This window comes from Triturus cristatus, chromosome 8 (assembly GCF_964204655.1).
Source record: "Triturus cristatus chromosome 8, aTriCri1.1, whole genome shotgun sequence".
NCBI classification, from domain to species: Eukaryota; Metazoa; Chordata; class Amphibia; order Caudata; family Salamandridae; genus Triturus; species Triturus cristatus.
Window position 1 is genome coordinate 1,216,660,026 of NC_140591.1, and position 15,932 is coordinate 1,216,675,957.

The window sequence follows — 15,932 nt, forward strand, 5'->3', positions numbered from 1 at the left end:
CCCTCTCCTGGCTGTACTTGTAAAAAGGCTCAGTCACATCATCGCTCCTATATGGACCAACATCATCAACTACTCCCTATTGAGTGGATCTATGCTGGCTCCCTTCAAACTCGGCCACGTAACACCCATCATCAAAAAAACAGACGCCGACCCGAATTACCATAATAACTACAGACCCATAACTAACCACCCTCTCCTCACAAAAACCATTGAAAAATGTGTGCTTGAACAACTCAACACCCACTTTGAAAAATACAACTTACATGACACCTTCCAGTTGGGTTTCAGGAATGGCTGCAGTACAGAGACTGCTATACTCATAATCATAGACAATCTTCACAGGTCTCTGGACAAAGGGCAGGCTTGCCTCCTAGTCCTCCTGGATTTATCAACCACCTTTGACACTGTCAACCATGGCATCCTCCTAAACACCCTCTCGAAGAGAGCAGGCATCAACGGAACTGCCCTTTAGTGGTTCACCTGCTTCCTGTACAAGCGCACACAGCTTATCAAATTCAAAAACAAAATCTCAAATACATCACCAGTCGCTCAAGGTGTCCCGCAAGGACAACCATGTCACCTGCCATATTCAACCTCTATATGGAACCTCTTGCAGTGGTCCTGAAAGAAGTTAGAATTGCCTATCACCTCTAGGCAGATGACACCCATTTCTACATGAAAATCTCGTCAGTCAGAGACATCCAGCACACAAATAATACTCTACACACGGTTCAATCGATCCTAGCTAACTAGCAACCACCTCACACTCAACCCCAACAAAACAACCCCAACAAAACAGAGCTCCTCCTCATTCAACCGAAAGAAAAATCATTTCCTGTAGCAGACTGGCTCAACAACATCAGGTCACTAAACTGCAAACTGTCCATCTCCATCTCGCTCAAATCCTTGGGAATCACACCTTGACAGTCACTTAATTATGAATGAGCATATTACCACCTCTGAGTAAACTGCCTTCTACTCGCTGAATCAGCAAAAAAAAGTCAAACCTTTCACACCCAGTGATGACCTAAGGACTGTTGTGCAAGCCCTCGTCCTCCCAACCAACCTCTCAAATAGGCTCTCAAAAGCTGGGCTAAAGAGACCTCTACGAAGCTTAAACAGCCTTCTTCTGATCCCACCTAAATTCAAGAAAGAGAAGTCTCATGCCTGCTCCTTCTAAGGGAACGCCCCTAGAATATGGAACGTACGTCCGCAAGTGTTTCGTGAAAATCAATCTCTCCCTTACTTCAAGATGAAACGGAAACTCCTTCTCATTAATAAATATTTCGGCACACCCTCTCTAAGCTTTTGACAGCTCCTGCTGCCACTCACAAAGTCAAGTCTAGCCTCAGCACCATTTTCTCGGGGAAAACCCTTTTGCCTCCACTCCCCACACCACAAAGAAGCCCATCGATAGCTACCCATGAACTATCTCGCCCATAAAATTCTATTGCAGGTCGCAGCTCACTGTCAATTATTGGTCTTAGCTATGGCTACTATTCTCCGGGTCACCTGTGCAAATATATCTATGCTTCGTTAAAATATTATATACATATTTATATATAGTGTGTTCTACCTCAACAAAGTTTTATATACTGTTCGTAATGCCTTCCTATATTTCGCTTACGCGCGCCGCAGCCTAAAGCTATTCTGTGGCTCTTATGTTTGTTTACTTACTCCAAAAGTAACCCAATGCAAATGTATCTAAGTATTGTTAAATCTTATATATCCATTTATGATGCTGCAAACCGCAATAATGTATCAGCAACCGTCCTTGGTACATTAATTTACTTTGCTTACGTACTGCCACTATGTCGTTATGTCTGCTCATTCCCAAGTTTGTCCGCTCTCGGATAGGGGGACGTTCCTTTCAGGTTTTAGCAGCGCCCCTGTGGAGCGATCTGCCTTTGCATCTCAGACAGGCCCAGGACTTGCTGCTTTTTAGGAGACAACTAAAAACATGGTTGTTTCAGCAATAGCACTCTGGTTGGTTGGGTGGAGTTTATTCTGTTAGGGTTTTTGTGGTTTAGCGCCAGGACACTCTATGTGAGTAGCCATGCGCTTTATAAATACCCATTTTCATTTTATTTCATTTCTAACAAAATTATCACTGATACTATACGCTATGAAAACAATTTTGTAAACTGTCTCTACCTCAGAAATGCCTAAACGTTTTGCCTACGTATTGCCAAGATATCTTTATACCTACCCCAATAGGTACAGTTACTATGCGCTTCTAAAACAAATTATATAGTCATAAACTGTGTCTACCTCAGAAATGTATTGCTGCTGAGCCTTACACCTTGTTATGTATTGTCTATGTACTGTGATTTTGTTTGTATGTCTACCCTAATATGGTTTATGTAAACCACAAATTTGCTACAAAGTATGCACTGTTAAGTTGTGCTCGCTTCGGCAGCACATATACTAAAATTAGAACAATACAGAGAAGATTAGCATGGCCCCTGTGCAAGGATGACACGCAAATTCGTGAAGCGTTCCATAAAAAAAAAAAAGTATACACTGTTTAGCACTCCATTGCCCTCCGGTCGAGCTAGAGCTATATAAAACTCTACAAATAAATAAATAAATATATTAAATAAATACTGTAAAGAGATTTCCATAAACTCCTAAAAACTGCTCATTTAGTCTTAGCCTTGAGGAAAACCAGCTTGAATCCGAGCATGTATTCAACTTCAGATATGAATTCAACATACCTTTACTGGGGAGGGCAATTGAGCGTTGTCTTATACCGTTTGACATATACCAACAACCAGCTATTGGTTGACTGCCAATATAGATTCTTATCTGGCTTCAGTAGTAAATCTAAGACCCTAATAGCCCTATATGGCAGAGACACATGCCAACTCACCTTAGTCGATTAGGGCATTTGACACAGTAGATCAGTGTAAGCTGCTTCACAGACAGATTCAGAATAAGGTGGAGGAAGCAAATACTGAACTGGTTCTCATTACTCCTCACTCAGCATGATCAGATAGTGAACTTAGTAAGCATGCCACAGAAAATGCCAATATGCAATAGAGTGTCCCCAAGAGTTTGTGGATATCGTTACCATCCATCAATGTGTGTCTGACACACAATTATACCTAACAAAGTAGCCTGTTTACAACATCTCACTCTTCGGCCGTGTCTCTTTGGCAGTGGATGTCAGTCAACGTCCTAATGTTAAGCCCACAAAAAAATAGATATTTTTCTTATCACTTCCAACGACAAACACGTTGACGATGCACTCCTTGAGAGCATAAACAAGGTTAAAACATTTAATCACCCACAAAAACAAACATTACAAATCATCTAAGTTCCATCTACATTTCCTAAACGAAAATAAAGAACCCAGTCTCCCCAAGCCAAATGATGACAGCAGTGCACACCCTCCCCATTATCACACCACTGAAAGCTGTCTTTCATTTTGTACCCAGATTCATCTTAGTAAAAGGAACTTTTGCCACATCTCCCCAATTCAGAGAGATTTAGCTGCAAGGATCATTTTTTAAAAATCTAGATTCTTGCATACAAAGCCATCCGTCCAAAAATTTTACCACATTAAGCTAGTCTACTATTACATGTGAACAATGGAATTTGAAAACAAAGGATCCACAGCAACTTGAAACCATGAAATTCAAGCCAAGAAGCAAGCATTCACTTCAGCATGTACCAATTTATGGAACTTCATCCCCAGCCAGCTGAGAACATCTTTATTGCTTGTCTCCTGCCTTTTAGGAAATAACAATTAACGACTCTTCTCTCCATGTATCTAAAGTATCTTAGTTATAAAGTTCTCTCTCAAATGAGAACCCATACCACCGTCTCATTCACAAGGGATTAGATATTTTTTGCATCTAGTTCATATATACATACCAACAGTTGCTCATCTACTGCTATCCCTTTGTTAAGCCCAGCTCTACCTCGCATTCCCTCTGTGCCCTTTATGGGACCTGGGTTGCAGGACACTGGTATTACTCGCAATAGGCTGCATTTTGTTAATGAGGCCGCATCATGTTCTGAAGGCGGGAACATGAAATCTCACAAGTGTCGAGCTCCTGCGATATTTGGTCGCCATCTTAGGTGTGGTACTATAAATACTGCACCCATTGCTCAAGGCTTTGCTTGGATTCAAGACTTCTTCTAGATAGGATTTCTCACTCCTGAGTTCACCCTTACCTTCACCATGCTCCTAGGCCTTTGTCCTGCCTCTATAACTTCTGGCTTCCTCATCTTTCCTCAAAACCAGCCTGACCTGAAAGGACAATAAACAAAAGAGTGTAACCTTGGGGTCCACTGTAGATTCAGAGGGAGCAGAATTTCCCACGAGTACACCAGAGGATGAGGGATCGTCTTTCTTGTTTACCCTAGAATTCCCAACCTCCTTTCCCCGGGACTAACCACTGACACCAGTCGCTATCTGTTTGTTGAGGGTCTCGGAGGGCTAGGGTGGACTCTCTTCACTCTTGCAAACTCCTGGATCTTCAGCTGAGTGAAGACTTGTCACCCATTATTTACTAATGCTGTGCTATTAGTTTTTTAATTGGTGAATGTCTGTTCTGATTCATTGTAAAACATACTTATACCATTACCTACTGATAAAGAAATAAAAATATATAGGTTCAAGCTTGGAATCCGAGGGGAGTGGGGGGCAGTGGTAACCAGTGGTAATGTTTGACTTACATCTCTCGTCACCCTTCATAGCAACATAGTTATTTAACACAATTCTTTGAATTTCTTCTAAGCTTTCCTGATAGGATTGATGCAATTGTGACCTAATTGAGTGGTCAGTACACTGTACCTTCTATGCCACAAAATGAATTAAAACACTGGTTAACCAGTGTTTCACAGGAGAACTACTCTGCCGTCTCTGTTGCAGTATCATTCCCTAGGATCTTCTGTTTTCATATTGTACATTAAATAATACATCTTAGAACACATACTTCACCTATAGGGTGATCCAGAATGCATCCAGGGCAACTGAAATTATGGAGTGATGGAGGACCAAAATAAGCGGTAGGGATGCACAATTATGAGGAAGGAAAGACCAATTATGCAGCATAATGTGGTACATTATGGGGCAGTATATATATTACAAAAATATGTTTATTCAGTCAATTTTGGCCATGAAACATCACACATAAACAACATATAAAACACATTCTCCATTACATTGTAGTATGATACTATCACATCCTCTATAAATTAAAGGTAATAAAAATCCATTAAAATCAATAAGAAACTGTACCCATCTGCAATAACTAACCTTCATGAAGTGCATATACATTGCAAGACCACTCTATGTAAACAACAATTTCAATGGCTCAATGATCAATTCAGGTTAATATGGCGCCTAAATTTGAGGGATTGAGGACATCATAAAGTCATGATTTAAGGGATATAATCACCATAAAGGGAAATAGTGCAAACCCAAAAAAACTTCACTATCAAAATTCAAAGACAAAAAAACAAATATAAAATTACATATTAAACGGTGAGAATAGGACAATTAATCAAATCTCGTTCTTCTTGACATCCAAGCAGCTCTAAAAAGGATAGGACTGTGAGGATAACATGACCTGTGTCAGTATTATTTGGCTATTTAGTCACTTGAATACATATTAATACTGTCTGGGCCTAGGTTTTATCTCATTAGACAATCCTGCCTTTTGCAAATTCTGAATTTATTTAAAAAGCGCAAAAAATACTTATAGCGACTGCAAAACTGAAACAGGTGATCGCACAATTAAGCAGAGTGACAAAACGGGCCACGCATGTCTTTCTGCTTTGAAGGCACAGCTCTAATAGCCTGGCAGCAGCACACTCATTCACATCCAAAAGATACAGCAGCTGCCTGGCCTATCAGAGCAGCCCTCTTATCTGTTACCCAGGTGGCAGAAATCATATGACGCACGCCATGCACCATGTCTCATTTTGTTTGTCTTATTGAACACTGCGTGCTACCAGGGGGTTTGAGGGTGGAGGATGGTGCGAGGTATGTGTGTCGCGAGAAACGGTCAGACATATGGAGAGATACAGGGAGAGAAAGGGAAAGTGTGTTAGCTTTGAGAGGGGCTGGTGTGAGGTGGCAGGTCTGAATAATGTTTGTCATGCGTGTAAGTGGTGCGTTTATTCATAATTATACGAGTTATTAAGGCATAAAAAGGCAAATGGTGTAACTCGTTTGCTGTGCTAATTCAACCACAACTTTATTCTTTTTGTTTTAAAGTAAAGTGCATAGCTCTAATGCAAATGTCCATTTTAGAGAAAGGCTCCTTGAAACAGATGACTTGCATCTCGATGCTAGAATTAAAGAAAAGAAAGAAAGAATGGTGAGTGGAGTGAGGCAGAGTAAGGACACTAGACCTCTGGGATTGAAGAGGAAATGCCGAGAAGGAAGACAACGGATTAAATGGGGTATGAGGAGAAACAAGCAGTGGCAAATCCAATATGTCTTGCCATGTACAACCCTACTGGCTTTCCTAGAACGTTTTGTTCAGACTGTTCAGCATTGGCAAAAAGAGAAAAATCAAACTGCTTTTTGCCAATGCTGTGCATCATTGGCAAGTTATAAAAAAGCAATGATGCATGCGTGTTTATACAAGATCACACATGCACACAAATGCCTCATGACATGATGCGGATCAAGGGGCATACTTACTAGCGTTTTTTTTTTTTTTTTGCATATTTAAATAGCGCAAACTCGACCCGAATGTTTTGGAGCCCTCTACATAGCACTGTATTTACATTACACATTCAGGCACAGGGAGATTAAGTGATTTGCCCAGAATCACAGGATGTGGACGCAACCCCGAGGCTCCAACCCTGGTTTCCTGCACCAGAGGCGGCAGCGCAGCCGACGGACCACGCAGGGCAGCAAGTAACGTTGCTTCACTGTGTTGTGTGAAAGAGAGAGAGCAGCAATGTGTAATATCTACTAAGATATGATGCACTTCTGCTCCCTGTTGCCGAGAGTCAAGATAGGCACCCTTGAGCCATGCTGCAGGGGTGCCTGAGTTACAGGCAGTATTGTTTTTGTGCAGGAAGGAATACTTTCATGCACAAAAAGAATCTTTAGAGACAATGTATTCCTTCTATGTGTGCTGCAGAATGAAGCACATATGGAAAGAGAAAATAACAATCAGAAATATATATATTTCTCCTCGATACTCTTCTCTTTGGCAGGTAGCCCATTTTGGCACAATTCCAGGTTTATTACCTTTAGTAAATCTGTGATTGCATTAAATTCCATGGGTGGATGCACAGTAATGTCCATGCTCCACCCATGGAACGCCTACCACTATGAAATCTAACGCAATGTAGCGCAAGCCGCTGCGTTGCATTACATTTCTTTACAAAGTTATTTTCCCATTTTGTTTGAACAGTTTTTAGAAATGGGAGTCAATTATGTAAATTGTCACCGCCTATCACTTTTTGGAACCATAGATGGTACTTTTCGTACATTTTTTGCTCTGTATTGATTCCATAGCTGTTAGTAAAGACATGTATGGCGCCACAATCAGCTTTTGTGTGTTGACAGGTGCTGCGTGTTATTGTTGTATTCATTCATGAGCTGATGCTTATTATGTGTACTCGAACTCTGTCAGTCTGGGATCAGCTACAAGTTATCCATGAAGTGGGAATTATGCTCACCTTATCTTCCACCAACCTTCATGAAAAACATTGTTTTCTGCATCAATAATACAGTTTATATTAGTTGTAGGGAAAAGGAGTGCAGCACCCTCTTTCATTTGCAAGTGAGAAATTGGAGCATTTTCTCCGGGACATTTACTTATGCAGTACGATAACTAATTTTATCGGCTGGTATTCAGCTGTTTTAATGGACTAAAAACGTGACTTTTCCTTTATTCTTCAAGGCTATAAAAAATATGCAATGCATAAGACAATGATAACACCTCTCTGTAGCGTAGAATACCAAACTAAGAACATAGATTTTTGTTGCAAGGTAGTTTTAAGGAGAACCACCGTCTTTTTTTGAACGTTACACTTCTTATATGAAATTCTAGTCCAACAATTTCCCAGAGTCTACAGGCCTAACTGACAAAAATGGTTTTCTTTTTCTCTTAAACATATTTGATATTTGCAAAAGAACTCTGGGGCGCATGTACATTTCCACTGTCTTCTTGATTCTGTTGTTGACATTTCTGCAGTGATAAACACTTTGCATGCTCTGTTCAGCCTCGATTGAGTGCATGTATTATTTATTATGTATGCTTCATTGTAACAAACATTGGCAAAGTCAATAGGTTTCGCCTTTGAGACCTATTGGCTTTTGGCCATGCTGTACAGCATCACGGATACTGTGCAGCATGGCTAAAGAAAAAAAAAAGCCTACCACGCATACAACTCCTAAAAAATGATGTGGTTACTTTTTTGTCTTTTTATATGATGATCCCAGTGGATCAGCAAATAAAAAGGAAAACATATGTGAGAGTATTTTGTTTAAGTGCGGGGGGCAGCATGATGGAGAGCACCAGTTGTAGGGGCAATAGGAGGGGCATGGGTGGGGCAAGCAACCCAGGAGATGACAAGGAGAAGCAATGGTGGCAGAAAATTAGGGTGAGGATAGGTCAAGCAACAAGGAGGGTGGGGAATACGAGAAGAAACAACGAGCAAAATAGCAACATGGTACTGGTAGGAAAAAGCACACAGGTGAGAAAGCAATAAGGGAGGACATGAGAGTGAGAGATCCATGGAGGGGGGCTGGGAGAAACACATTGGTGACATTGAACAATGGAGGACAGGAGAAGAGATGTACATGAGGGGGATAGCTGGAAAACACATGTACTCTTGCGGAGTGCTTAAACAAAAAGGAAAAAAGTAATTAGCAAACAGCAGAAGCAAAGAAGGCAGCCAATATAAAGAGAAGCTAAAGAAGCTATTCTCCAGCGGAGGGACAAACACAAGATTGACAAGCTGGGGCACCAAAAAGAATGAGAGTGACAGGAAAGCCAACCAATGGTAAGCAATGGGTGGGCTACAGGCCCCTGCATGTTCTTGGTAAACCCACAATATGTCTTTCACAATCAGACTGCTCTGCTGTCTGGTAGGCTCAACCTAAAAACAAATGCAAATTCATATGCATTGCTTAACGTTCATGACTTCCTGGAAAGTTTTGTCAGCAGTGCATACAACAAACTGCTATTCTTGTCTATCTCTTCAGCATTTGGTCCTTGCCCTGGCTTAAGACGTCTATTCCCCTCTGCTGATTCCTCTTGGCATAGTAGCTTCAAAACTCTTGTATGAGCAGTTGTACGAATTTTAGCAGGTCATGTTGGTACTTTTGCATAATTTAGGAATTATGGTATTAATATACACTAGAACTAAAACTAGAAATAAGTTAGACCACAGTCCATCCCTTCGCTCTTACCAAGTATAACATTGGCAAGTTGCTCACTCTGGCATCTTACACACCTAGAGGTCCTTGAGAATTTGATATTCAGACACCACTCTCATGGAGCTTGGGTTGTTGCTGTCATTGGCATTTGTCCAAGAGAGGGGAGATGTTCGCTTCAGATTTATATCTTGTTCTTTCCAACCTTTCCTAGGGTTGTTGTCTTCAAACCATTGTACCTCATCAAAGGTGCTTTTTGGACATTGCATTGCTCTGCTGAATATTAGGGCACCTTCACTCTGGTCTCTGTTCTTGACTTGGGGGGGGTAATGGAAGCAATAGAGACAGGCCGCTAAATATTCAAATCACGTGGTCTGTTGTAATATTATTGTCCTCGCGTGGTAGCTGCATTCTCCAGTGTTGAGCAAGAGACCAGCCTTCCGTTCTAAATGTGATTACCAGTGTGCCAACTTATGCTTTCACTTTTGAACACCTTGATGGAGAAAAGGGTGCCCCTCATATCTGGGATTGTTAAAGTTTCAGCGCCACTCAACATTTGTTATGAAATGGTCAGAGACAAAAATAGACAGTGGTAGGGAACCTTAATGAGATGCGATTGATCACAATGCTGATTTCCAGAAGGCGATATGACAGTCTCTTTAGAGATGCATGGGTCTACGGTGGGACACCCAAGGCGAGTTTTAGGATCCTCCTGGGGCAGAAGCTGCCCAGTTTGGGCAAGCAGTCTGTGGGCTGGCAGCACCCTGCACTAGAGGCAAGTTAAATGCTTGCTGATAACATCTACATATGTATGTCAGTAAGTATGTAGGGATATAGATATAGCTCACATCATGGTGGGAATCAGGAGAGTGCTTAACAGATGCGTAAGAGCTCAAAACACATTACTGAACATTTATAGCGAGACAGAGCCAGGTGTGTGTTAATAAATGAGAGGTGATAATGTTCTGTGAATAGGAGTTTTTTCATCTTTTTTCTTAATTGAAGGAGGATAGGAGCAGTTCTGATGTCAGTGGAAATGTTATTCTATATCATAGGTATATCGATTGAGTAGGCTTGCTTTTTGGCATCTTCTATCCTGGATTTCCGGATTTTGAGTCTGGCAATGTCTTGGCCCCTAAAATAGGGAGGGGTCCAGTTATGCTGAGACTTGTTTCAAAAGGTCTTATAACACAACTTTCACCTGCTGCCCTCCGTTAACCATAGGAGGCAAGAGCAGCATTGTAAAGAGATTTGAATAGGGTTCTTTTATGTTAAGGATGCCAATGTGTCTACAGCATGCATAAGAACCGGCTGTCTCCCAGCTACCTACACTCAGTGCACTCCAACCAAATCCCACGTATCCCAGGATCCATGAGCATTCCAAAGAACTATCATTCCTGCACCCTCCCGTAGAACCAGTGCGCTGACACCTTTCTATGAGTCATGCTTCTTCATGATCCCAATGGCCCTTGAACTCCTAGTGGTTAAAGGTCAGGCATTTACACACTGACACTCCCTCACATCCCAAATGTATCTAAATCCACTACTTGGTTCACTCCGTCTCTGTTGCTCTTTCTTTCGTTCTCTCTTTTGCTCTCTAGCTCTATCTCTCTTAGTGATCGACAGGGGACCACAATTTCCTACTGTCAGGCCCTGAGTCATTTCACGAGCATCACCCCTTACTCTTCCTCATTTCTATCTACTAACCAATCATACTCCCTTATTCATCACTGTTTGGCACCTCTTTGCCTCTCCTATCCTTGCATTCCATCTTTTGCCCCAACCTTTATGTCAACCTGACCAGATACCCAAGGTTGGCTATTCATAATGCCTTACTGCTGCTGCAGCCAGTGATTTTTGGGATTGATCTTTCTTTTCACAAGGCCCCCACCTCATCCACTCTCTCCTGATCCCTAATATCCTCTTCCTAGGTATTTTTCTTTCTTCTCTAGCACTACGCTACGCTACCCAAGCCTCTGAGGAAGCTTACGGGCTGCATCAAGCACTTAACAAGTGACCAAAAGCTGAGTAGTCTACACATCACATGGACGATTTGCTACAGAGAAGCCGTTTTGATATCCAAGGAGCATTTGAAGCCAAAGCACTTATGTTCTTACTTAACTCATCTGAGAGATATTTTTTTATTTCAACATCGAATCTGCTGCCTACAATTCATACTAGAGGTGGGTGATTTTGAAACAACTTTTTTTTCTCAAAAACACTGTGAAGTCATTTTGAAACATCATAGGGGAGAGGATGTAACCTTACGGCTAGAGCAGTCGACCTCGAAGCTGGAGAACCGGGTACGAGTCTCGGCAATGACGCTAAAACATCCTGTGATCCTAGGCAAATCACTTAATCTCCCTGTGCCTAACAAAAACGAATGTGTCCTTCTGTATCTAAACTGGTGCTCATGTAAAGTGCTCTGATACCCGATTTCTCGGGTCTAGTTTGCGCTATATAAAACTAAAAATAAAAAAAAAAGATTTTGCCAAATTAATGATGGTGTGACGTTTATATTGCGAGAAAGAAATCTGACAAACAAGTTTTATAGAAAAACAGATCTCAGCTAAAACTCAGCCTTAAGTGAAAGAATCCTCTTATAAAAAAGTGTTGTTGGGAGAAAAAATCCCCCCCCCCCACATTTTTCAGGGGTTTTGGGTCTCAATCAAACGTCTGTGGAGTTTACACAATTTTGCAACATTTTACAAGGGTTATGTTTTTAACTTCAGAATATTTTGTTGTAAATACGAACTTGCTGCCCAACCCTAATCCATGTTTCACACCAAGCATATGATTCAAGTACTTTGTTCACCACATCTTTTTACTGCTCTTCTTTAAATAGGTCTCATTTCCCGTCCCAGTCATTTAGCCAATCAGCAGTATGAACCAGAAATAAAATTTCAACAATGGGCTGTCTTTCTTATCGTCATTTCGAAGAGTACATTTTTCTTGAACCAGCCTGGTGATGGGGCTTTACTGTTTCTCACAGTCTTTCACAAGCAAAGAAGGGATCATTGTAATAGTAATTGGATTTATATAGTGCTTACTACCCCTGACATGCTTTGGAATGTTCATCACAACTGCAAAATGTTCCGGTTTAACAAATGTATTGCTTTATAAGCAATATTTTATTCATAAATGTCAAGAACTCCAATAATTTGTCATGTTTTCACAAAAATGCTTAAATAAGATAGTTGTGCAATATAGACAGTAATTGTTGTTCGCATTAAATCGAATTCATTACCAAACAACGATTTTGTCTGTTAGTTTGTATGTTCATTGTTCTCGTAGTGAAACAAAATGTGATGTAGAAGGCCGACCTGTGATCAAACGCCTATGGGAACAAAGGCTTATATTTCCAGAATCTAACTACTCAAGAGTGTTTGTAGCTAACTCTGTGATTAACATTAAAAGCCCGATTTATTTTTTGTGGGAACGGAGGAGCTGAAACTGCTCCATGACGAGTGTTACCACCTGATTGGTCCATGGATGATGGACCCAGAGACAATGTCTGCAAAATGTATTCATGTCTTTTATATTAGTGCGTGTTCCTAGGTAGATGCAATGTTTTTTTCCTGTTTCCCCTTGACAGACTCTTGACGGTTGTGGCTATTGCTGCTGCTGTTTTCTATTGCCTTGCTATATGATTATTTGATTTCTGACAGACAGCTACTGCAAATGTATGCAGATCTTTTGAATGTATTGAGACTCAGCTGAGTTTCATGGACAACTCTTTGTGGGAAGTTTGGCTGATTTAATTTGGCTTAGGGCGTTATACTCCTCTGATCTCTTCTTTTCCTTTTGAATCTGAACCCTTCATAGGTTCAACAAATCTAAAACTCTGATCCTGAACTTTAGTATAGGGAATTATTCTTATACGGAATGTGCTTAATGCATTATTTGATTATTTATTCTAATCATTATTTTTGATGAGATTTCTGTACACTAATTTATGGAATAATCAAAATGAAAAGAACCGAAAATAACTTTACTAATCTCTTAATGAGAATAAAGGTTTTAAAACGTATCCAAACAATCATCATTGACTGAACATAACATTATTTGATAAAATTTAAGTTTGTGGTGCCTGATTTGCTCCTTTAAAGGTTCATTACTGGTGGAAAAAAAGTTACAGAATGGAAACAGGGCCTAACCCTGCAAATGATGGTAAATTTGTGATTGAACAGTATCGCACTATTATTTAAGATTATTTTTGTATCCCAGTCTGCACAATCCGTTTTCTGGTAACAGAGTACGGTTTAACATCTTGAGCAAGGAGCTATAAATAATCACCCACAGTAGAATAAAATTCCCGAATCCTGAAATCCAAAGCCTGGTGTTTGAGGAGCTGACAATCTTCGATTTTCAAAGGCGGTTGCTGTTTTGCAGGTGTGAGTATTATTAGGGTGATGCAACATCTATTGGAATTGTGTTTACTGTTGTAATATTACATTGGGTGTAAATGGATTGATGAATGGAGATGTTTTTGTTTCAATGTAAAGACATTGAGAAGTTTCAGACTCGGCGTAGTCTAAGATCCTATGATAAATAAAAGATATTGAGACAACTGTAGAAGACACTAGAATAAGCGATCATTGAATGGTATTTCTTGATTGCATATGTTTTTGTGGTGTAGAGTGTGATGTAACATCACCTACATCCTATAGATACAAATACTAATAATTGGTTGTCTAATATTGATTGATGTTAGCAGAACCTAATTGCGCGAAAAAGGGGAACCTGCATTGATTGAGGTGATTTCACACTGATCGAGATTTAATTTGCCAATGAGAATTTATTTTTTTAATGATAAAAATCAGGTGTAAAGACCTTAATATTCCGGTTGTTGAATTACAATTGTTTCCCTTCAGAAAAAGAAAACGAGAATTCATATATGTTTTATTTTATGTTTGAAAAGTTTTGTTTTGTTGGTTTGTTTAAATACGAGAGAAATTGTGAGGAAGGGTGAACTGCTGCGAGGAGCGAGATCATATGTCATAGTGTTTCGCGCTGAGATTTTGTTGGTGTGCTTTCACACTGCTATTGGAGGGTGACAGTAAAGGTGCCGTGCTGTGATAGGTCAGTGTTTATGTGAATATCGCATTTGGATTTGTCAACAGGATTTTGATAGAATAACAGCTGTATGTAATCTCATTTCAGTTGTCATATAATGTGCAGGAGTATGCTTAGGAGGTGGCTCCTGAGGGTACACCTGCACATTATATGACAACTGAATTGGGATTACGTCCATGCTTAAGGCTTTGTAAATGGTGCAAGATTACAGAGAAAGAAGGTCCATTGAGATTTCCAAACTATGGGATATTTGAATTGAGAATTATTGACAAGTTAAGAAAAAAGTTATGTGAGTTGAAACCACCACCTAGACCCACACAATTTGAAGCTTTAGGCATGTGGGAACAGCCAACACAAGGCAAGGAAAGAGAGAAATACCAGAAAAGGACAAAGAGAGCAATGCATGATTATACAGATGCTTGATAGGATGAGGAACATCATAGATGGAGAAAAGCCATAAGTGAAGGCACTACACTGTATCCACCAGTTTCTAGTGAAATACCAGAGTACGAAAATAAATAAAAAAACACCCAAGGAAAAGATAAAGAGGAAAAGGAAAATGAGACAGAGACAGATAATGATTCAGGAATGATATATTAGAAGAAATGTTGGTTGCACAACCCCCATCTTATTCAACTTCTGCTGATAGTTCTGGGAGTAGTGCCACAACGAGTAGCACAGGAGCGACTGCCCCTATAGAAACTATAGTGGTACAAGTTGAGAGACCTTTTGAAATATTACAGATTGACCCACCACAAGTTGCACCCACAGATTGTTCCTCCACCTGTAGAAAACCCACCTTTTATGCATGGTCCATTGCAGGTACCACAAATAGCAACTATACCAACAGTGTCTAGACCAGTTACAAATACCCCAGTAAATGTTATTCTTACTCCAGAGACAGAAGGAGCTTTAGGAGGTTTACCTATGACAGAATTTGTCCAGATTTCACAAAATTCTCAGATTGTTATATGGTGACCACCTCAGACGGTTCAAGCACTGATAGATGGAAGAATTGTCTTTATGACACTAATAACCCAGGGTGAAACTAACTGGTTTGAGAATGGGATTTTTTCACTATGGTCTGAGGAAGCTGTAGGGATTTAAAAAAAAGTAGAGAGCCTTGTGGCAGTGACTAGCCCAAACCCTGTAAAAGAGAGATCATTAAATATTTCCAAAGTTAAAGTTGAACTGGAAGAAATTATATGGGGATGTTTGGATTTTGAATACCTAAGTAGGTATCAAGAGAAAGAATTGATTTACCGATGTTAAGAATTTACAAGACGGGCAGCAATTACACACGGGAAGCTGATTTAGTTGGCACAGAAATAAGAAGTTGATATTTCTAAAAGTTCTCAATTGCAGAAAAGTTGCAGGGTACAATTGGATGATACAGCAGTTAAAACAATGTGTTCTTCAGAAATGTGGTTACACATTACTGAATTAATAAGTGTATTAATAAATGGAGTGACTTTGGAAAATTTGAGAACAAATGGGA

At 40.1% G+C, this 15,932-nt stretch overlaps 1 non-coding gene across 1 annotated transcript; it reads left to right on the forward strand.

Annotated features, from left to right (window-relative positions):
- The first annotated feature begins 2,403 nt into the window (after positions 1–2,403).
- LOC146805616 (U6 spliceosomal RNA) lies at positions 2,404–2,510 on the forward strand. The gene has a single exon (XR_014968111.1). It is a non-coding gene; the product is annotated as a U6 spliceosomal RNA (small nuclear RNA).
- Positions 2,511–15,932: the final 13,422 nt, after the last annotated feature.